We start from the raw sequence: 22,575 nt of genomic DNA on the forward strand, positions 1-22,575 counted from the left end.
CCCAATTTGTGGGATTGATTTTCTGGTTTATGTTCCTATCTGTCGTGTAAAGTTCCCCATTCTTATTTGTGGGTTAATGTTGTTTTTGTGTGTTTGTTTTTTTAAGTGGATAAGTGTGTCCATGTACATTTGTGTTACAGCTCTACCCTATCAGTATTGTCATAATAGTCCATGACCCAGACCCCCAAATTTGGGCCGTCGGGCTCACTTGGAAGGTCTATGTCCCTAGAGTTGGAAAATGTGTGATAGCAGTGCATCATTTGAAGCTTTCTCTGGTTATCACCCCCCCCCCCTCAAATGTGCCCACACCCCCATCCCAGCAACCACCCTTACTCCAGGCTGGTTCTGTCATGGGGTTCCCTAGGTGTGAGGTGTGAAGGGCTGCCTGGCACCTCACAATACCCCCTTACCAGCCCCCTGTCTATTCCCTATTAACTCCAAGGAACCTCTGTCTGTGGACCCTCACACCTATCTGAAAGTCTGATGTCGGGGACAAACAGGGGTCTATTTCAGGCCCATTGAGCCCCTGGGGCAAGCCCCCTGTTATAGATTCATCAGCCTACATTATGTAAACTTTGTCAGGGCTTCACTTGGAGGCTAATGGGTTTCTGGCAATAGTGGTCAGCCAAGTGAACCAGTATGGATCAGAGACCATAAATGAACGCCTTGTAGAATTTTACAAAAAGTGTTCAAAAAAGAAAGGAAACATTCCAATAGTATTTGTGTTTAAACTGGATTTCCATGTTTAACATGGTTATATGGAAAATCATATATGGGAGCCTGAGGACTCCATACACGCAGTCAGACTCATATCCCCATCTAAACATTGACCTGCCAGCTCCAAACCTGTCAACACCGACCCCCCCCCACCCCCTCCTACCGGACTCTGATACACTGCTCCCTTTCAGCCTCCAAACTCATGGCAGGGCCACCCAGCGCAATGCATCCTGGGTAGGAAGATTGCCGAGGCTATAAGAGGCTGGCTGAGTGGGTTGGTGGGTGGTGTGTTTGTTTTTGTTGGTTTGTTTGCTGTGTACACGCTGGGTTATGTTTGGTTATCTGAGGTTGCAGGCTAGGTACACTAGACTGTCTGGGGGTGTGCTGGAACACACACACATACACACACACACACACACACACACACACACACACACACACACACACACACACACACACACACACACACACACACACACACACACACACTCCAGCCCAATCTGGCCCTGCACTGAAACAGCCCTCTCAGGACATTTCTAAAAGAGGCACCAAATTGACTTAGCCCAGGAAACCACCCTGAAGGTGTGGTATTGTAATAATATACCATGTTGTTTCCCCACACCATTCTGTCCCATGGTTTTATGCCAAAACAATGAGGGAAAAAACTACTTTTGAGCTATTTTGCATTTATGCTCAGATACATTTCATGTTTGTCACGCAGGTTGGCATTTATTGTCATGAGCTCTGCAGAGTGGTCACTAGCTGGCCACAAAGTCATACAATCAGATTTTAATCTTAACCCTAACCCTAACCTTAACCACACTGCAAACCCTAATGCCTAACTCTAACTTTAAATTAAGACCAAAAATATAATTTAGGTTTTTATCATTTTTTACATATACAGTGGTTCCTCCTTTCAAAGTTGTGAGCTTACACCGCGGGACTTAGAGGTACCCAGCGTCACGGCTTCATTGCTCCAGACCACCACAAGGGGGAGTTAGAGCACTCATTATGCATTTGGGTCCCAAGGTTTTTATATGACCAATCATATCGAGTGGTTCCAATGACGAATTTGACGCAAGCCACACGTCCCTGGTGACTTTCTTCAGCAAAGAGGCTGACAAAACATTACGGGGGAAGCAAATGTAAGTAGTTATAAAGTCATAACGAGTCAAGCAAAAAAATGTACAATTGAGAGGAATATGTTAGTTACGATTGTGCATATTTTTTGGGTCAAAGTTAATTTAAGAAAATCGCTATTTAGCTATTTTTTTTCAGTCATATCCAATACCAGGTGTATCAAACTCCATTATTTGAATGATGCTGTGTCTGCATATATGTATTACAATTATACACTTCAACAGTGTTTACCACTCCTGCTCCTGGGACATCAATGATTACACATTGCAACTATGCAATAGACTAGAAACATGATTTAAGTAAAGGCTGATTTGTAATTCATATATACAGAATAAAAAACAGTACATCCTGCCAGCATGCCCACAAGCGTGCTCAATGACTCGTGGAAGAGAGCGAGGATTGAGATTGGAGTAACAATCCAGGCTATTTGCTCCAAGACCGGCATAATAATGTAATGAAACAAGCAGGGAGCAGGTTTCGAACCCTCAACATTCTAGCCCGAAGTCCAGCACGCTATCGACTGTGCCCAAATGTATTAATCGGAGTTGGGGCCGATTGTGGCTAAAAACACTTTATCATTTGGAACTTTAACATGTGGAAAGGGGGAAAAGTATTGTTATTCGTTTTTCACAAGCGTAGCAGGATGGACTATTAGCGGAACAATAGACTATTCAACCTTTACTCAAGAATTGTCTAATAGCCGAGCTAGGTGTGACCCCCCCCCTCCCCCCAACTTGCAACAAATCATCTGTATCTATCTTTCCACATCTACTTACACACATGTCTACCTACACACGTATCAATCTACACACGGTTAATGTTCTGAGAAAAATTATATATATATATATATATATCAGGGTAGGCCTTCATTGTAAATAAGAATTTGTTCTTACCTGATTTGCCTAGTTAAATAAAGGTTCAATTTAAAAAAACAACTGGTGGCAACTGCAGCGCAATCAATGGGAGGTGAACAGCGCCTGGTGCTGAAAATATAGCTAACTTGTTATGCAAGTGTTGCACAGCAACAGATGGAGAAAACATACACCAGTCGAGCAAATCATTTCAACAATAATCTTCATTTTAATTTCACTTTACAAACAACAAGAGGGCTTAATTGGAGTCTATTACTTCGGAGCCTAGACCTATTTAAAAGAACTTAACTGGCTGAGGTAGGCTATGAGGCTTAACAGCCTGATAGAAGTAGGATTTTTTTAATTAGGCCTACTTACAATTGCAACTGGTCAAAAATGGAGCATCCTACATAAAACAATAATTTAAAGAAAAAAAGTCTGCACGCTCGAACTAAAACAATAATTAAAAGCGCACATTTGTAAAACACAAACTCTAAAAGTAATTGGAAAGGTCGATACAAATTATGTGTGACACAATAAAGAATGTAAACAAGATGTAAACAAGATGCTGTGTTTTTATTTACAGTAGTGATGGACAACTGGACGCATTTCAAACACTTGTTTTTCACAACTGTAGCAGGTTTAGCCCATCATGCAAATGTTTCATATTAGCAGGACAATAGACTTTTTATAACCCGGCTACTGTTGTGAAAATCCCTCAACTTGCAATGTATTCGATGCTTAAGTACTCTAAAGTGTTACATTTCTAACTCAAAACAGCAGTACAGTATTTCTTCAGCATCATCTTTATGCTTTCGTTAATAAAATAAAATAACGAGAAAAGACATTCAAATGCAGATGTTTATATAAACTACATTTTAGTCGCACTTCCACCCAGCTCCACGACCACAGGTAAAACCTTGCTGAGATGATCAATGCATTTGTTGCGTTTTTGTATCGTCAATTTCTCTATCCAAAACATCTTGATGGCCTTGACCAGTTCATCTTCGCTTGTCGGCTTGGCAGAGTTACGGATGAATGTTTTCAGTTGATGCCAAACAAGTTTGATCGGGTTTAAATCAGGAGACCTACATGTAGAGATGAAAAAAGTATGTTTAGATATACCGGTATGCCTACCAAAGGTGTTGTAGGTCTTTTATTTATTTATTTTTATTTAATCTTTATTTTGCTACATAAAGGTCTACTTACTCTGCTGGCGTCTTGACCCAGTTTATGCCCTCATTTGCAATGCAAAACCGAGCGGCAGTTCTGATAATAAAAAAATATATATATATATTATATATATAACATTTCTTACCGAGCCTTTCCATAAGTCCACGCAAGTTTCTTCAACTGTCTTCTGACTGCAATTAGAGCGATGTTGATGTCGTGCCGTGATGCCAGCAAATTACAGATTGCCTTTGCCAATCACTCATCATCTTCATGAATATAAGCAAGATAATGAATATAGGTTTCTCCAGAAATAAATAATTCTAAATAACAAACTGGCTTTATTTACAAATAAGTGAGAATGTCTCACCCCATGTTCAAGAATTGCCTTTTTCTCGCTCACTCTAGGTTAAATGAAAACAATCTCCAAAATATTGTTACTTTTTAAACAAAGAAATTATTATTATTATTCATTCATTTGGAATGATATAAAAGTCCCTTAGATATTCTCAGATATTCTCACAGATCCTAACGGAAAATGCCCCTTAGATATTAATTTAGAGTCCTCCAATTCTCTAAATGTAATTATTGGCGGAGAGTCACGTCATTGAATTTTTTTTGTTTGTTGATATACTGTAGGCCTACCATAGGCGAAATGAGTCTCACTAGTGTTGAGTAATGTGCTGTTAAAAATGGTGTAGGTCTTATTTATTTAAAAAGCATATTGAAGTTAGATGCAAAAGCCTGCAACTATTTGACCACCGTTTCGCGCTGCTCTGAGGCAAGCATGGGGGACTGGTCTCGATAAATCAATGATATTTTCATTTTCACTTAATCTCCGTTTGGGTGTTGGTTAGACAAGAATGATACAATTAGGGTGCATTAGTGTAACCATTATTTAACTAGGCAAATCAGTTAAGAACAAATTCTTATTTACAAGGACAGCCTACTCCTTCCTTGTGCCCTGCGGGGAATCTTTAGTTAAATAGCCCAGTACTGTACTGCCGACCATCACGTTGTACAGTGCCATATTTTCCGTTCCATCCTTATGGAAACCCAGAGGGTTTTTCATTTTTCTTGGAATAGAAAAAACATAATATTAATCAAATTAATTAAGCCAGTACCAGTCAAAAGTTTGGACACACCTACTCATTCCAGGTTTTTTCATTATTTGCACTTTTTTCTACATTGTAGAATAATAGTGAAGACATCACAACTATGAAATAACACCGATCTCCCGCGTGCCCCTCCCTTATGTAAGGAATTAGGCACTTTCCCATGTTTACTACAGTATGTATTGTAGACTGCACAGTAGCCTAATAAACAAATAAACACATTTTGTTAATAAAATATTGATATAAAATACTCTTTCAAAATGCAGATGTTGATTTATTTATGGATCCATATCGAATACTAAGGGAATAAATATCACTTATTTACAGAAATATTGGAACAAAGTTGTCTAATGAAGGTAAACAATTTAGAATCCTCCAATCCTGTAGCCTACTCCCGACCGTCACGTTGTACAGCGCCATATTTTCCATTCCATCCTAACGGAAACCCTGAAGATTTCATTTTTAGTTTATCTCTGAATAGAAACGCCATAATATGAATCAAATTAATTAAGCCAAATTTCCTAAAATCAATCCCATATACTATGTTATTACAAAAAAGATTTTAAATTCTCTGGTAATGCAAATACGGAATACTATCAAATGATTCTCAAAGATGCCCTTTAGTGGTCAAACTAGCAATAACTTGCAGTAACAGAAAAAATGGCTGACAATTAAATGACGTGCCACAGAATGTTGCGGCAGCACGCAAGGTGTGCCGCAGTATGACACAACTTTTAAAGGAGGAACCACTGTTGCCAATTTTTACATTGCAGCTGGCCCATCTAGGGGAAATCACTCAGTTCTACTTCCAGGGCAAGATTCATGACAATAAACGTCAACCTGCGTTTGTCACAAGGTGCCATTTGGGCAATCCATTGTAGCCTGTGGAAAAGCTGGTAGTGATAAGTTATACAACATGACTCAGATCTCACTGCCATCCAATCACGATGCATCACCATGCAGTCATTGGCGTGACACCAGGTAAATCCATGCAAAAATACAGGTAATTCGCTGTTACCTGTGATGTTCTGTACTTTCGTCAGCAAAAACACACACCTTAACACTCATATGTATGCTATGGTAATAGCCTCTCTTTCGTTTGCCTCTTTCTATTCCTCTGTCATTGCTCATATTTGAGTATCGATATGGAGGCAAATTGCTTTTTCCTTGAGCTGGATGTACTCATGTTGTAACCTCTGTGACCCCTGCGGTTGTGCACTCCCTGGAGTGTCAATCTGTGTTCCTCTTTGGCTCATCCCAGTTCTGTGGTTGAGGCTGGAAGGATGTGGTGGGTTACATAGCCCCTCTCTTCAGGCCCCAAAATGAGGAGTGATGTTACTGACTCCCCACTCCCCTCTCTGTCATCTCTAGAGATGTTCTGGAGAGTACTGTGTCTAACCACACAGTGCCATTCTGTGGTGTGTGTTTGTGTGTGTGTGTGTGTGTGTGTGGGGGGGGGGGGGGGGGGGTATCATTCTGATTCTCTTTCATACAAATCATGCAACTAAAAATTAAAATCATGGTATCAACACACCAAGGCATAGAACTAAGGACACTTGGAATTGGAACTACAAACACGTCCTAGAATATAGCTTGAAATACAAAGGCATAAAAACAACTAAAGTCTAACTAAAGCGTGGATGTAAACAGTACACAATGCTTTGTTGCTCCCTCCCTACAAACTCAGCCGGTGCCAAACTCCATGTCGTACTATATTCACCAATCTCCATGGTGGTTCCATCGCTTTGAGGTTCTGTCCAATCACTTTGTTGAGCTCATCGTCCTTCTCTTCACCTTCCTGGGGCGACGTATGGTCAACGGAACTCTGCAGATAGTGTTCCAGGTGAGTTGACAGTAAAACTGATTTCAGTTTTGTTTTTCCCTATCGTGGTTGAGACTAGGATTTTGAAAGGGTAACTTATCCTAGATCTGTGCCCAAGAATGTCTACCTCGAGTGGCTCTGACATCACATTGCCACCTAGTGGATCCATTGGGGCTCTACAGTGGTTTTATGGCAACTGCAGTCTTCAGTTTAATAAATCAGTAATCAGTTAAATACAGGAAATCAGGACTTTCCCTGCTGCTATGAACTAATTTATTACAAAGCAGATAATCCTCATCAATCATCATGCTATTTTTCTGCCAGTACCTTTTTGGAGGAATCTTATCACTCCTGCTTGTTCTTTCTCCCCATCTACCCTCTGTGTCTCCTCCTCGACCCTCTGTCTCACCTCATCTACCCTCTCTTCTAGGTGACTCTGGTGGTGAGTGGGAACCTAAGCCTTCTCATCTGGCTGACCATAGTTCCCAGTCTGTTTTGACGATGGATCTCTGGGGTTCCTGTTCTCGTCTGTCCGAGGGGCCAAGCAAGACGTACCGGACCTCCAGGCTGAGGAGGCTGCAGGACAGACCCCCAAACCTACCAGAGGTACCTCCTCAACAGCCATGAAATCTCCCAAATGATCCTAACCTCTTACACAACAGTGGTAGAGCCCACACCGTAGAAATATAATTATCTCTTCTATTTATCTAATTCCCTCACAACCCATACCTCTGCCTCAGCCCAGACACATCTTTGCAAATAAAGAAATTGATACAGATAGGGTTAAGGTATTGTGGGAATTATCCTGGAATTCTGGGTATTTATTTTCAGACAGTAAGGATAGCAGGGCTGCTGTAACACTGTCTGGGTGTTTTATGATTGGGACTAATGATGACAGTCAGAGAGAGGGAGAGGAGATATTAGAACAGCCTTCCACCTGGCTCCACTGAGTTGGCCTGACTGATGTCTCTACCAGCCGTGCTGTGTGTGTCTGCGTGCGTGCATGTTTGTGTGTGTATGGACTCACACGCCTGGCTAAGATGTGTGTTTGAGTTTACAACCCCTAAGAGTGGGCAATGAGTGGGTCCACATGGGCACCCTACCCCTCTCCACCCACTCCACTCCCGAGCCGCTCCACTCCCTATCTCCAACACCCACACCTGGGTGTATGCACATCTGGAGCAGGCTAGAAGGCTATTGGGCCTTGACAGATGGTAGACACTCAGCACCAGACATTACCAATATGCTTGACAGTTGGCCCAGAAACATAAAGGAAGAAGTTAACGATTTGGACATGATGGGAGGAGTATGCATTAGTGCTGGGACAGCTGAGGAGAGGGAGGAGGGAATGGAATGAAAGAGCGAGAGAGAGACAGCTTGAGATGTCGTGGAAGAGAGCGTTGAGTGTACTTGTACAGGTAACTGCCAAAAGAAAGGAAACACCAACATAAAGTGTCTTAAAATGGCATTGGGCCACCACGAGCCACCGGAACAGCTTCAGTGGCATGCTGTACATTCTACAAGGGTCTGGATCTCTATTGGAGGGATGGGACATCATTCATCCACATTTATACATGACCCTAACACTTCAGCTCCACCATAACATTGAGTAGCTTTGCCATCAGGGTCGCGTCAATGTGACGTTAAACAGGGATTGTTTTGCGAGCGGAGAGCTGCACAGGGGAGGAGCACCTTAATTCTATTTTCTCCAAATGTACTGGTCCATATTCATCGATTATGCATGAGTACAATAGCTTTGGTCCAGTTTTTCACAAGAACTCATTAAATTGTTGCTAGCGGTTGTACTAAATGATCCTCAAATGACACAAGTTGCTTTTGTTTACGTTGTGAACATAGTCAAAGCCAGCTACCTAGAGTTTCAGCTAGCTAGTAGCTTCTTGACTTCATTCATCTTAGTACAATAACCAGTGGTGTATAGTTGAGGCCATATGCAACCAAAATCAACTTTAATTCAATTCGCAAGATAGAATGAACGTGTGCGTCAGTCATCGAGAATTGAACCTCTGCGATTCTTGAGCTTGGATCTTGCCATTGGACGTGATGCAACACAAGCACAACACGAGCAGTATAGCAGCTTTCATTGATTTCAAAGGAAGCATTTCCTCAATGGCTGATGGCTGATTGCAATACTTTGTATCCCTCATTTACTCAAGTGTTTCCTTTATTTTGGCAGTTACCTGTATATATATTTTTTTACATCAAAGTGCAGTGAATGCCCATGTTGTGTATAAAAGCAGGAATAGGCTCCAGCTAATTGGTCTCCCAAGACTCCAATGGCTTTAGTTTTATGTTGGGTAACATGTCATTAAGTGGGCCTAACATTCTGTACTACAGCCACTGGGGCTGTTTTTTTATCCATTTTTAGGCATTAAAGTACATTTTTTAAGTCAAACAACAGGTATGGTTCTGATGGATGGTTTTAACATGGATCGGTTGACGGGTTGCCATCTCAATCCGAGACATGTAGTGGGGATTTGAGCTGTCTACTCCTCCAGTTGTCTGTGACTAAATGCCCCATGACCTCATAGGCTAAGCCCCTCTCTCTGGCTACTGCCAAAGGGATCTTGTGTTCCTAGACACACACACACACACACACACACACACACACACACACACACACACACACACACACACACACGCGCACGCACACACACACACACACACACCCACGCACACGCACAAGCACACACACACACACACACACACACACACACACATATATGTATAAACTTAGCAAAAAAAGAAACGTCCTCTCACTGTCAACTGCGTTTATTTTCAGCAAAATTAAATTAACATGTGTAAATATTTGTATGAACATAACGAGATTCAACAACTGAGACATAAACTGAACAAGTTCCACAGACATGTGACTAACAGAAATGGAATAATGTGTCCCTGAACAAAGTGAAAATCAAAAGTAACAGTCGGTATCTGGTGTGGCCACCAGCTGCATTAAATACTGCAGTAAATCTCCTCCTCATGGACTGCACCAGATTTGCCAGTTCTTGTTGTGAGTTGTTACCCCACTCTTCCACCAAGACACCTGCAAGTTCCCGGACATTTCTGGTGGGGAAATGCCCTCACCCTCCGATCCAACAGATCCCAGACGTGCTCAATGGGATTGAGATCCGGGCTCTTCGCTGGCCATGGCAGAGCACTGACATTCCTGTCATGCAGGAAATCCAGCACAGAACGAGCAGTTTGGCTGGTGGTATTGTCATGCTGGAGGGTCATGTCAGAATGAGCCTGCAGGAAGGATACCACATGAGGGAGGAGGACGTCTTCCCTGTAACGCACAGCGTTGAGATTGCCTGCAATGACAACAAGCTCAGTCTGATGATGCTGTGACACACCGCTCCAGACCATGACGGACCCTCCACCTCCAAATCGATCCCGCTCCAGAGTACAGTCCTCGGTGTAACGCTCATTCTGACCATCACCCCTGGTGAGACAAAACTGCAACTCGTCAGTGAAGAGCACTTTTTGCCATTCCTGTCTGGTCCAGCAATGGTGGGTATGTGCCCATAGGCGACGTTGTTGCCGGTGATGTCTGGTGAGGACCTGCCTTACAACAGGCCAACAAGCTCTCAGTCCAGCCTCTCTCAGCCTATTGCGGACAGTCTGAGCACTGATGAAGGGATTGTGCATTCCTGGTGTAACTCGGGCAGTTGTTGTTGCCATCCTGTACCTGTTCCGCAGGTGTGATGTTCGGATGTACCAATCCTGTGCAGGTGTTGTTACACGTGGTCTGCCACTGCGAGGACAATCAGCTGTCCGTCCTGTCTCCCTGTAGCGCTGTCTTAGGCGTCTCACAGTACGGACATTTCAATTTATTGCCCTGGCCACATTTGCAGTCCTCATGCCTTATTGCAGCATGCCTAAGGCACGTTCACGCAGATGAGCAGGGACCCTTCTTTTGGTGTTTTTCAGAGTCAGTAGAAAGGCCTCTTTAGTGTCCTAAGTTTTCATAACTGTGACCTTAATTGCCTGCCGTCTGTAAGCTGTTAGTGTCTTAACGACCGTTCCACAGGTTCATTAACTTCTATGGGCTAGGTGGGACACAAGCGTCCCACCTGCGGGACACAGCCAGTGAAATATCAGGGCGGAAAATTCAAAAGCAACAAAATGTCATAATTCAACTTCCTCAAACATACAACTATTTTACACCATTTTAAAGATAAACTTCTCGTTAATCTAACCACATTGTCCGATTTTCAAAAAGGCTTTACAGCGAAAGCAAAACATTAGATTATGTTAGGAGAGTACATAGACAAAAATAATCACACAGCCATTTTCCAAGCAAGGACATGTGTCAATAAAACACAAAACACAGCTAAATGAAGCACTAACCTTTGGCGATCTTCATCAGATGACACTCCTAGGACATTACGTTACACAATACATGTATGTTTTGTTCGATAAAGTTAATATTTATATCCAAAAACAGCATTTTACATTGGCGCATGATGTTCAGAAAATGTATTCCAACCCAAACATCCGGTGAATGTGCACATCAATTTACAAAAATACTCATCATAAACGTTGACAAAATATACAACAATTATTTTAAGAATTATAGATAGACTACCCCTGGATGCAACCGCTGTGTCAGATTTTAAAATAGCTTTACGGAGAAAGCACATTTTTCAATATTCTGAGTACATAGCTCAGCCATCACGGTGAGCTATTCAGACACCCGTCAAGTTCGGGGCAGCCTAAACTCAGAATTAGTATTAGAAATATGCTCTTACCTTTGCTGATCTTCATCAGAATGCACTCCCAGGACTGCTAGTTCCACAAGAAATGTTGTTTTTGTTTGAAATAATCCATATTTATGTACAAATACCTCCGTTTTGTTTGTGCGTACAGATCACTTATCCAAAGGCATAACGCGTGAGCGCGGAACGAGAGACAAAAAGTCAAAATGTTCCATTACCGTACTTAGAAGCATGTCAAACGCTGTTTACAATCAATCTTTATGGTATTTTTAACGTAAAATTGCGATAATATTCCAACCGGACAATAGCATATTCATTCAAGAAGAAAAAGAAGGAGGGGCGCGCTCGTGGGACCGAGCATATCCAATCCCTTTGTTGCCAGGCAGACCACTCAGTAACTGAGCTCCTATACTCTGCCCAGTGACAGGAAAATGCTCAAACCACTTTCTGAAGGCTTTAGACAGCCAAAGGAAGCCTTAGGAAGTGCAATGTCACCCCACAGACACTGGAGCTTCGATAGAGAATCAAAAGAAGAACTACAATTCTCAGACTTTTCATTTCCTGCTTGGATTTTTCTCAGGTTTTTGCCTACCATATTTACATTTTAGTCATTTAGCAGATGCACTTATCCAGAGCGACTTACAGTAGTGAATGCATACATTTCTTTTTTCGTACTGGTCCCCCATGGGAATCAAACCCACAACCCTGGTCTTCCAAACACCATGCTCTACCAACTGAGCCACATGGGACTATGAGTTCTTTTATACTCACAGACACCATTCAAACAGTTTTAGAAACGTCAGAGTGTTTTCTATCCAAATCTACTAATAATATGCATATTCTAGTTTCTGGGCCAGAGTAGTAACCTGTTTAAATTGGGTATGTTTTTCATCTGGCCATGAAAATACTGCCCCCTAGCCCAGACAGGTTAATTGTTTATGGTTCATTGAACAAGCATGGGAAACAGTGTTTAAACATTTTACAATGAAGATCTGTGAAGTTATTTGGATTTTTATGAACTACCTTTGAAAGACAGGGTCCTGAAAAAAGTTTACGTAAACGAGCACACACACACACGCACACACACATACACAATCACAGACAGACACACACAACAAACACACTTCTTACTTTTACTATCTCCTCATATCTAGGGCTGGGAATTGCCAGGGACCTCATGATACAATATCATGGTACTTAGGTGCCGATACAATATTCATTGCGATTCTTACAATTGTATATGTATTTCTATTCGATACTGTGATTTTGTGTTTCGATTTTCCAAGTATATTGCTCCCCATGTCTTCTGCAGAGGGACAAGAGAGAGCCATGAGAAAACAACTAGTTTTTATCAGCCATGGAAATAAAATAGTTGAAAACATATTGGCTCCCTATTTAAAAAGATGGTGTCACGTCCTGACCTGAGAGAGACGGTTTATTTCTCTATGTGGTTAGGTCAGGGTGTGGGGTGGGCATTCTATGGTTTATATTTCTATGTTTTGGCCAGGTATGGTTTCCAATCAGAGGCAGCTGCCTATCCTTGTAGCTGATTGGGAACTTAGGCAGCCCTTTTCCCTCCTTGTGGTTTTTGTACTGCTCGGTAAGCCTGCAAGACGTGATGGTCATTTACCTTTGTTTATTATTTTGTTTAACTGTTCTGATTTAAATAAATTATCAAGATGAACACTTACCACGCTGCGCCTTGGTCTACTCCTTTAGACGATCGTTACAGAAGATCCCACCACCAAAGGACCAAGCAGCGTGGGCAGGATGACTGGACCTGGGAGGAAACCTTGGATGGGGCAGGACCCAGGACAAGGCCTGGGGAGTATCGCCGTCCGCAAGAGGAGAAAGAGGCAGCGAAAGCGGAACGGCGATACTGGGAGGAACAGGCAAGGCAACAACGGAATACCGAGAGGCAGCGCCCCAAAAAGTTTTGGGGGGGCAAAAGGGAAGATGGGCGAAGTTGGGGTTGAGACCTGAGCCAACTCCCCGTGCTTATCGTGGGGAGCGAGTGACCGAGCAAGCACCGTGTTATGCGGTGATGCGCACTGTGTCGCCAGTGCGCACTCACAGCCTGGTGTGCTTGGTGCAAACTCCTCACCATTGCCGTGCTAGAGTTGGCCGTCAGCCAGGAAGAAGTGTGCCGGCTCAGCGTTCCTGGTCTCCAGTGCATCTCTTTGGCCCAGGATATCCTGTGCCAGCTCTACGCACGGTACCCCCCGTTCACCAGGACAAACCAGTTCGTCCTGTGCCAGCGCTCCGCCCTTGCTGGGCTAAAATAACCATCCAGCCAGGACGGTGTGTGCCAGCCTAAGCTCCAGACCTCCAGTGTGCCTCCACGGCCCAGTATACCCTGTGCCTGCTCTGCGCACCCAGTCTCCTGTGCGTCTCCCCAGTCCGGTGAGACCGGTTCCAGCACCACGTAGGAAGCCTCCAGTGATGATCTGTGGTCCAAAGCCTCCAGTGATGATCCATGGCCTGGAGCCTGTAGTGATAATCCATGGCACGAAGCCTCCAGTGATGATCCATGGCCCGGAGCCTGTAGGGATGATCCATGGCAAGAAGCCTGTAGGGATGATCCATGGCCCGGAGCCTGTAGAGATGATCCATGGCACGAAGCCTCCAGTGATAATCCATGGCCCGGAGCCTCCAGTGATGATCCATGGCACAAAGCCTCCAGTGATGATCCATGGCGCGTAACCTGTAGTGATGATCCACGGCACGGAGCCTGCAGCGACGGTCCGCAGCCCGGAGTCTTCAGCGACGGCCCGCAGCCCGGAGTCTTAAGCGACGGCCCGCAGCCCCGAGTTTTCAGTGGCGGCCCGCAGCCCAGAGTCTTCAGGGGCGGTCGGCAGTTCAGAGCCTCCGGCGATGATCCACGGTCTGGTTCCTCTGGCAACACAGAAGTGGGGGGATCAGCGGGCGGTGTGGGGGCTACGCCCCGAACCAGAGCCGCCGCCAAGTATAGATGCCCACCCGGACCCTCCCCTATAGGGGGGGGGAGGTACTGTCACGCCCTGACCTGAGAGAGACAGTTTATTTCTCTATGTGGTTAGGTCAGGGAGTGGGGTGGGCATTCTATGGTTTATATTTCTATGTTTTGGCCAGATATGGTTTCCAATCAGAGGCAACTGTCTATTGTTGTCGCTGATTGGGAACCATACTTAGGCAGCCCTTTTCCCTCCTTGTGGGATCTTATTTTTGTACTGCTCGGTAAGCCTGCAAGACGTGACGGTCGTTTACTGTTGTTTATTATTTTGTTTAAGTGTTCTGATTTAAATAAATTATCAAGATGAACACTTACCACGCTGCACCTTGGTCTACTCCTTTAGACGATCGTTACAGATGGAGAACAAGCTATTAAGGAAAAATACTGGTGTTTTGGTGCAGGTACGGCCAACTAGCACAAAAAAATGTGCGATATTGACAAAACGACCCCATACGATATATCGTCAAAAATAATTTCCCTATATGTAACTCTATCAATTGCCCCCCCCCTCCTATGTCCTTTTAGGTATGCTCACCCGCATTGTCAACAACCTACTTCATCCTCCTCTTCCTTTCTCTCAACACTCTCCATTTCTTCTCGAGATAACCCTATATCCCAAATTCTGTTCTAGAATTGTTCTCTGCAACTTTCACTCTCTTTGACCCTCCTCTTTTTTTCTCCCTCCCTCTGTGTGCAGTATTACTAAGGAGCGGACTGAAGTGATTCTGCAAGGTACTTTGAGCACGGACCAGAAGGACCCAGAGGCTGTGTGGAAGGACTACCGGCCCTGCTTTATCTTCCCCTACCACTACGGGCTCCACTGGCGCATGTGGCCCGCCACCTTCCAGGTGCAGTCAGTCTGGCACTTGGCAGACCTTTGGACTACACAGCTTTAACTTGACATGCAAGAATCAGGAATTTATTTGACTTTATTTACTGTTAGTTGGTTTTGTGCATGCCTTGGATTTGTTTCCCCATCCCTGTCCAAAATTCCACCACCCCACAAACAATTATCACAATGGCAAATGTCCATAAAAATGGCAGAATTCAGATACAGTATGATGTCATTGTTCTGGCACTGAGTTTGTCAACTACGACACGCAACATGGTTCAATTTGCCAATAAATCAGCACGATCTGCCTTTTTGGTTTTTCAAATGGCTGGCGCCTTGCAGCTAAAATTGGAACCATGACGTATACTGTGCTAATGACCATACACAAAAAAATTGTAACGGGGAACAATGTACAATACGCTGAACTTAGCAAAACAAGAAATGTGTGGTGGGGCCAGGGTGGGGCATGGGGGCCAGGGCCGGAAAATACTTACAGCCAATAGACAGTAGTCTCCCTCTAATTTGACTTCAGCCCATTCATGTACTGTATTTCCCTTATAAAATACGATTGAGTGCCTCATTGGCTAACTCTGATTCCCCATTGTCTCAGTCTGGACCCAGACCTACCTGCCCTGATTTATTTCCTCTGTCAGCAGCCCACACAATTCTCAATTTCCGCTGTTAAACCTGCTTTCTACTAGCAGTTATCTCATGTGAAGTTCTTCCCAGAGACTTGATCATGTGGCACCCTGTTTTTAATGTTCCCTTCTCAAGGCATAGGGTTTCCTGCTGGTTTACCTCCAATCCTAGAACCAAGAAAATCCCAGTCAGACATTTTGGCAAGAGGGGGAAGGTTGATGTCACACATTGGCTCAATATTCGCATAATAGTTTGGTGGAGTAGACTGCTTTTGGATTGAGATATTTGTTTGAAGTAACAGTTGATCTTTCACTCACCTTTTCCACCCCTTTTCTCAAAATGTTCCTCCCTCTCTCTCTCTCTCTTTCTCTCAACCAGACCTATGAGCAGAGTCAGTGGGTGATCCATATAGAAGGCAGACTGTTGGCCAACGACACATCTATTCTCTCCCTGATGGAACAGAACCCCTTCCAGGGCAGAGACAGTCCCAGTTACACTAACACCGGGCAGTGGAGGGGAGAACCTCTGCCATTATCCGCAACAGAGTTGTCCATGATAAAGAGAAGAGGGTGAAAAGCAGTTTGATACGACGCGTGTGTTTCTGTACTATGCACATTTCATAAAAAAATGGCCAGCTGTTGCCGTTGGCGACAGCTGCGTTGAAGGCCTAACTGATCTAACTGATCTCAGCTGTGTGCGTGCGTGTACGAGTGTGTGTGTGTGTGTGACTGTTATACATTTTTTTTCTGAATGCTTAAACACTAACAGGGATTCTTGAAGCACTTTCTCTGAAACCATTAACACTTGTAGCCAACGCATTTACCAAGGGTGCCAAACTGAATGCATGTGCTCTGCTTTGCAATTTAATAACACACTTCTAGCAAAACTGTAAACATTGGTCTCTACATTGCTATACTATTTCGCCAATTGCCTTTCCGCATTGACACGTGAAAACACTTTTAGATGAGTTCACGTACAAATCAGAGCTTGAGCACTATAAATAGGCCACAGGTAAACATTTGGTTTGGACAACATTGGAGGCCAATAAGACGGGGGTGAAGGAGAGGACGGGGATAAGGAAGAGGTAGGGGAGTCAGGAACACCATAACTGATGAAATCAGAGTGACTGTGGTTGACCATGTTGTCAACCATGGGATGAGCATGAGGAAGGCTGGGCAATGGGTTCAACCAAATCTGAGCCGCTATACTGTTGCAGGTCTTACTGGTACAGTAATATGTACTGTACTTTCATAATGAGAAGGATCTATCACTAAAACCATTCAAATGTTTTTACAGAACTGCAAGAAAACCAGTATCTGGTGTAAGAGGTTGACTGTTCACCCCAGAGCAGGAGACCCACATTGTAAATATGATCATTGCACATAACTGCATCAGACTCAGAGAACTGCAGGACCGCATAATGGCAGATAACACCATATTCCAAAACGTCAACAGAGTGAGTATCTGCACTGTCTCGTCGACTGAAACGCAATAGAATTAGGACGAAGCAGCTGTAGAGAGTCCCTTTCGAAAGAAACTCAAACCGTGTAAAACAACTGAGATATGAATACTGGATCTGGAAGTGTATGGTGCTACATCATATTGACTGATCCCTGTCTTTTCGTACTGTGCAACATTGTTTTGTCTTGTCTCTTTCAGAGAGTCATGGAGCTAGAAGCAGATGCAGTGCATCATGAGCTTATGTGGACGAGGCAGGTTTCAACCTTGCAAAAACAAGGGGCCGCGGCAGAAATATCACCGGACACCGTGCCATCATCAACGTCCCGGGACAACGTGGTGGCAACATAACAATGTGTGCGGCTATTAGTCAAAACGGCATCCTTCACCATCATGCAATCCTAGCCCCATACAACACTGCACACATTATCACATTTCTGGACACCCTCCATAACAGACTAATCCCTGATGACCAGGGGCCAGAGCAGCCCAGGTACGTTATCATCTGGGACAATGTTAGTTTCCACCGGTCACCCACTTTTCATTGCACTCAATCTCCCCCCATACTCTCTGTTCTTGAATCCTATTGAAGAATTCTTCTCTATATGGCGTTGGAAGGTGTATGATCACCAGCCCCACCATCGCATACCCCTTCTACAGGCAATGGAGGAGGCTTGTGGAGACATCAATCAGGGGTCATGCCAGGCCTGGATACGGCACTCCAGGCGATACTTTCCACGCTGCCTAGCTCAAGAAAACATCGCATGTGATGTGAATGAAGTCTTACGGCCAGACCCACAAAGAAGGTGAGATGTAGCCTAATTTTTTTCTGTTCTTTTTTTTCTCGCACAAATGTTTTTGTTTTCTTCTACTGTGATTTTGTTGTTTGAAGAGTGTTAGAACATTTTGAGATGTTTTTATTTTTTACTTTTCCCCCTTATTTGTATTGATAGTGTGTTATGTTCGGAATACACATCCATACTTTACACATTTGGATACTTTACTGCAAACTGCTATGCCCTGCACACATAAAAAGCAAAAGCCACAAGTGTTTTTCATTTATACTATCAGTGCCTAGTTGGTGCTTCGTGTGCTTCTTCAAATTATGGTTGTGTGTGTACTGTATTGATGCAGAAACACAATTTTTTTAAGAGTTTGAAGAGTTTTCCAAGAATTGTTTGCTTTTGCAAGAGATGTATAATGTTTTGCTAGTTTGGTGTAAGGTTTTGTGGTTAGTGTGTAGAGCTTTGCAAAAATAGCCTATAGTTTCAAAGATAGTGCCTAAGCAATCAGAAAGAACTGTAATAATTGCAAGCCTCACATTCTCTTTGCAGAAACTCAAATGCCTTGTCCTCTAGCCCCCTCTAGCGGAAGGTTTCCTCTAGATATAAAACGTGTCCTTGTATTCTCTCTACCAGTTACACTAACCATTCTGGTCCCACCTTTTATCCGGCTCCCTGCTTCCCCAGGTGGGTCCGAGGAGAACACAAGTTCAGCCCTCCTGGCAATGAAATGTATCGGAGCATTCTTCCCCGCTGTGGACCTGGCCACTCTCGGGGGTTACTTTAAGTCCCGGAACTGGCCCCATCCTGACCTTTGACCTACTGTATGACTAATCACACTGACGTATTCAATGAGCGATGGGTGCATGAGACACTGAGGTATTGCTCCTTGCTTATAATTCTGGATCAAATGCACTATGAAAACAAACATGTTGACACACTGTAAAAATGACATTTAATTGTATTCATCTGTTTTGCTTGTTTCCAGCATGTAATGTTGCCATCTACTGTATGCAATAAAGAATGACCAATCCTTCCCATGAATAGCGATATGTCACTGTGCCAAAGATGTTTTGTTACAATAGGAGAGTTGAGGGGATGACACACCGTCTATTTGGGCTCACATAGCAAGACAGTCAGACTGCACCACCATTGTGTGTCTGTAACGGCCGTCGTTCAAATGAGACCAAGGTGCAGCAGAGGATGTGTTCATCTTACAAGAATTTAATGAAAAAAGAGAACACTATACAAAACCAAACCAAAAAACGACCAGCCACAGTTCTGTCAGGAAACAAACTAGACAGAAAACAATCACCCACAAACCCCAAAGGAAAACAGGCTGCCTATGTATGACTCCCAATCAGCAACAACGAACTACAGCTGTTCCTGATTGAGAGCCACACACGGCCAAACAAAGAAACAAACCAACATAGAAAAATAAACATGTAACACCCTGGCCTAACCAAAATAGAGAACTAAAAAGGGCCAGGGCGTTACAGTACCCCCCCCCCCCCCCCCAAAGGTGCGGACTCCGGCCGCAAACCTGACACTAAAGGGGAGGGTCCGGGTGGGCCTTCCTACGGCGGCGGCTCTGGTGCGGGCCGTGGACCCCGCTCCACCCTTGGCTTAGCCCACTTAGGTGGTGCCCCTGGCTGCGCCGGAGGACTGGCGGGCGACCCTGGCTGCACCCGGCTGGCGGCCGACTCTGGCTGCGCCCGGCTGACGGGCGACTCTGGCTACGCCCGGCTGGCGGGCGTGCCTGGTTGCGCCTGGCTGGCGGGCGACCCTGGTTAGGGTTAGGGTTAGCGGGCGACCCTGGCTGCGCCCGGCTGGCAAGCGACCCTCGCTGCGCCCGGCTGGCGGGCGACCCTGGCTGCGCCCGGCTGGCGGGCGACCCTGGCTGCGCCCGGCTGGCAAGCGACCCTCGCTGCGCCCGGCTGGCGGGCGAACCTGGCTGCGCCCGGCTGGCGGGCGGCCCTGGCTGCGCCCGGCTGGCCGGCGTCTCTGGCTGCGCCCGGCTGGCGGGCAGCTCCGGACAGGCAGGTGACTCTGGCGGCTCCGGACAGGCGGGCGGCTCTGGCAGCTCCGGACAGGCGGGCAGCTCTGGCGGCTCCAGACAGGCGGGCAGCTCTGGCGGCTCCAGACTGGCGGGCGGCTCTGGCGGCTCCGGACTGGCGGGCGGCTCTGGCGGCTCCGGATTGGCGGGCGGTTCTGGCGGCTCCGGACTGGCGGGCGGCTCTGGGGAGACATGCAGGAGGCCTGGCTCTAGGCGCAGGTACAGGACTCACCAGGCTGGGGAGACCCACAGAAGGCCTGGTCCGAGGAGGAGGCACAGGATAGACCAGGCTGGAGAGACCCCCTGGAGGCCTGGTCCTGGGAGGAGGCACAGGATAGACCGGGCTGTGGGGGAGCACTGGAGTTCTGGTACGTAGGCTTGCCACCCATACTCCAGGCTGAATGCCCACTTTTGCCCGGCACAGGCGGAGCGCAGGCATAGGCCGAACTGAGCCCTCCCAGCGCCCCGGAGACACAGTGCGCAGCGCCGGTGCAGGATAGCCTGGACTGAGCTGGCACAATCCATCCTGGCTCGATGCCCACACTCGCATGGCACTTGCGGGGGGCTGGCCTATAGCGCACCGGGCTATGAGTGCGCACTGGAGACACCGTGCGCTTCCTAGCATAACACGGTGCCTGACCAGTACCACGCTGCTTCAGGTAAGCACGGGGAGTTGGCTCAGGTCTCCAACCTGACTCGGCCATACCTGACTCCAACCTGTCCCCGTGTGCCCCCCCAAAAAAATTTGGGGGCTGCCTCTCGTGCCTGTTGCACTCCCTTGCCTCATACCAGCGCCTCTCAGCTATCGCTGCCTCGATCTCCCACTGCGGGCGGCGATACTCCCCAGCTTGAGCCCATGGTCCTTTTCCGTCCAGTAATTCCTCCCACTTTCAGGAATCCTGAATGCTCTTCTCCTGGTGCTGCTCCTTCCTCCGCTGCTTGGTCCGTTGTTGGTGGGTGATTCTGTAACGGCCGTCGTTCAAATGAGACCAAGGTGCAGCAGAGGATGTGTTCATCTTACAAGAATTTAATGAAAAAAGAGAACACTATACAAAACGAAACCAAAAAACGACCAGCCACAGTTCTGTCAGGAAACAAACTAAACAGAAAACAATCACCCACAAACCCCAAAGGAAAAACAGGCTGCCTATGTATGACTCCCAATCAGCAACAACGAACTACAGCTGTTCCTGATTGAGAGCCACACACGGCCAAACAAAGAAACAAACCAACATAGAAAAATAAACATAGAACGCCCACCCATGTAACACCCTGGCCTAACCAAAATAGAGAACTAAAAACCCCTCTCTATGGCCAGGGCGTTACAGTGTCTTTTGATAATAAAAGGTACATTTTAGGACAAAAATAGACATTCCATGTATTATTGCCATTCCTTTTGTACGCCTAGCAAATTGTCCATCACCTAACCTAGTGGTTTAAATCATCCAACGTGAGATGTCCTTCCCATTAAATAATCTTACTAGAGTGACATTGCAGTGTTGTACTACATACAAATTCCCCTAATTGTTGTGTGTCTTTGTGTTACAGGGATCTGATAGGATCCAATGCATAAAAAGGGAGAGCTAATCAGTGGAAGAGGTGTATCTTTCTTCTTGCAGTTGTGTGTGTGAATCGCTTACAGAGTAGTGATAGCAGTAACGGATGAGAACCCTGAGGGGACAATGCTCCCTCCTGTCCTTGCATCCCACAATGCACATTTCTCCCAGCATGGGCAATTTTAATTGTGTTCAACTCATCACAAATACCTGAGCCACCTGCACTGTTTGATGAGATACACTATATATGATGGAAAACAGAATTGATGCCTACCTACAGTCAATTTATCTGATTAAATCTGCTGATTTTGCTACTTGTAGGTCAAAACAACATTTGGTGGCAGCGGCAGGATGTGACTGCACCTGTGTGCCAGAAGATGCACTGACCATTTATGACCACTTCTGTGATAAGTTACCACTTCGAACAATTTGATAAGTCACCACTGTGAAAAATGCCCTTGTTTTTCTACGTAGTTGTGGAGGTGAGTGAGTGTGTTGTCTGTCTGTACAGGTAGAAGTGAGCCATCCAGATGGATGTAACGCTACATTGATGTGTGAAGGTCCAGACTGTGAGCATCTGCTGCCTCTAATGAGGACTAATAGCCATGCCAGCAGGACAGGACAGTCTCATGTCCCTCACAGTCCAAATAAGAAACACAAGGAAGTTACAAAACATTTTATACTGTCTCAGCATAAGACTATATTA

The 22,575-nt window shown here is 45.3% G+C and overlaps 2 long non-coding RNA genes across 2 annotated transcripts; both read left to right on the forward strand.

Annotated features, from left to right (window-relative positions):
* The first annotated feature begins 7,252 nt into the window (after positions 1-7,252).
* On the forward strand, positions 7,253-16,588 carry LOC115200842 (uncharacterized). Its single transcript, XR_003879609.1, has 3 exons — positions 7,253-7,421; positions 15,244-15,394; positions 16,396-16,588. It is a non-coding gene; the product is annotated as an uncharacterized LOC115200842 (long non-coding RNA).
* A 737-nt stretch (positions 16,589-17,325) lies between these two features.
* On the forward strand, positions 17,326-19,254 carry LOC115200841 (uncharacterized). Its single transcript, XR_003879608.1, has 3 exons — positions 17,326-17,473; positions 17,677-18,281; positions 18,945-19,254. It is a non-coding gene; the product is annotated as an uncharacterized LOC115200841 (long non-coding RNA).
* Positions 19,255-22,575: the final 3,321 nt, after the last annotated feature.

Source organism: Salmo trutta, chromosome 10 (genome assembly GCF_901001165.1).
Source record: "Salmo trutta chromosome 10, fSalTru1.1, whole genome shotgun sequence".
Lineage (NCBI taxonomy): Eukaryota > Metazoa > Chordata > Actinopteri > Salmoniformes > Salmonidae > Salmo > Salmo trutta.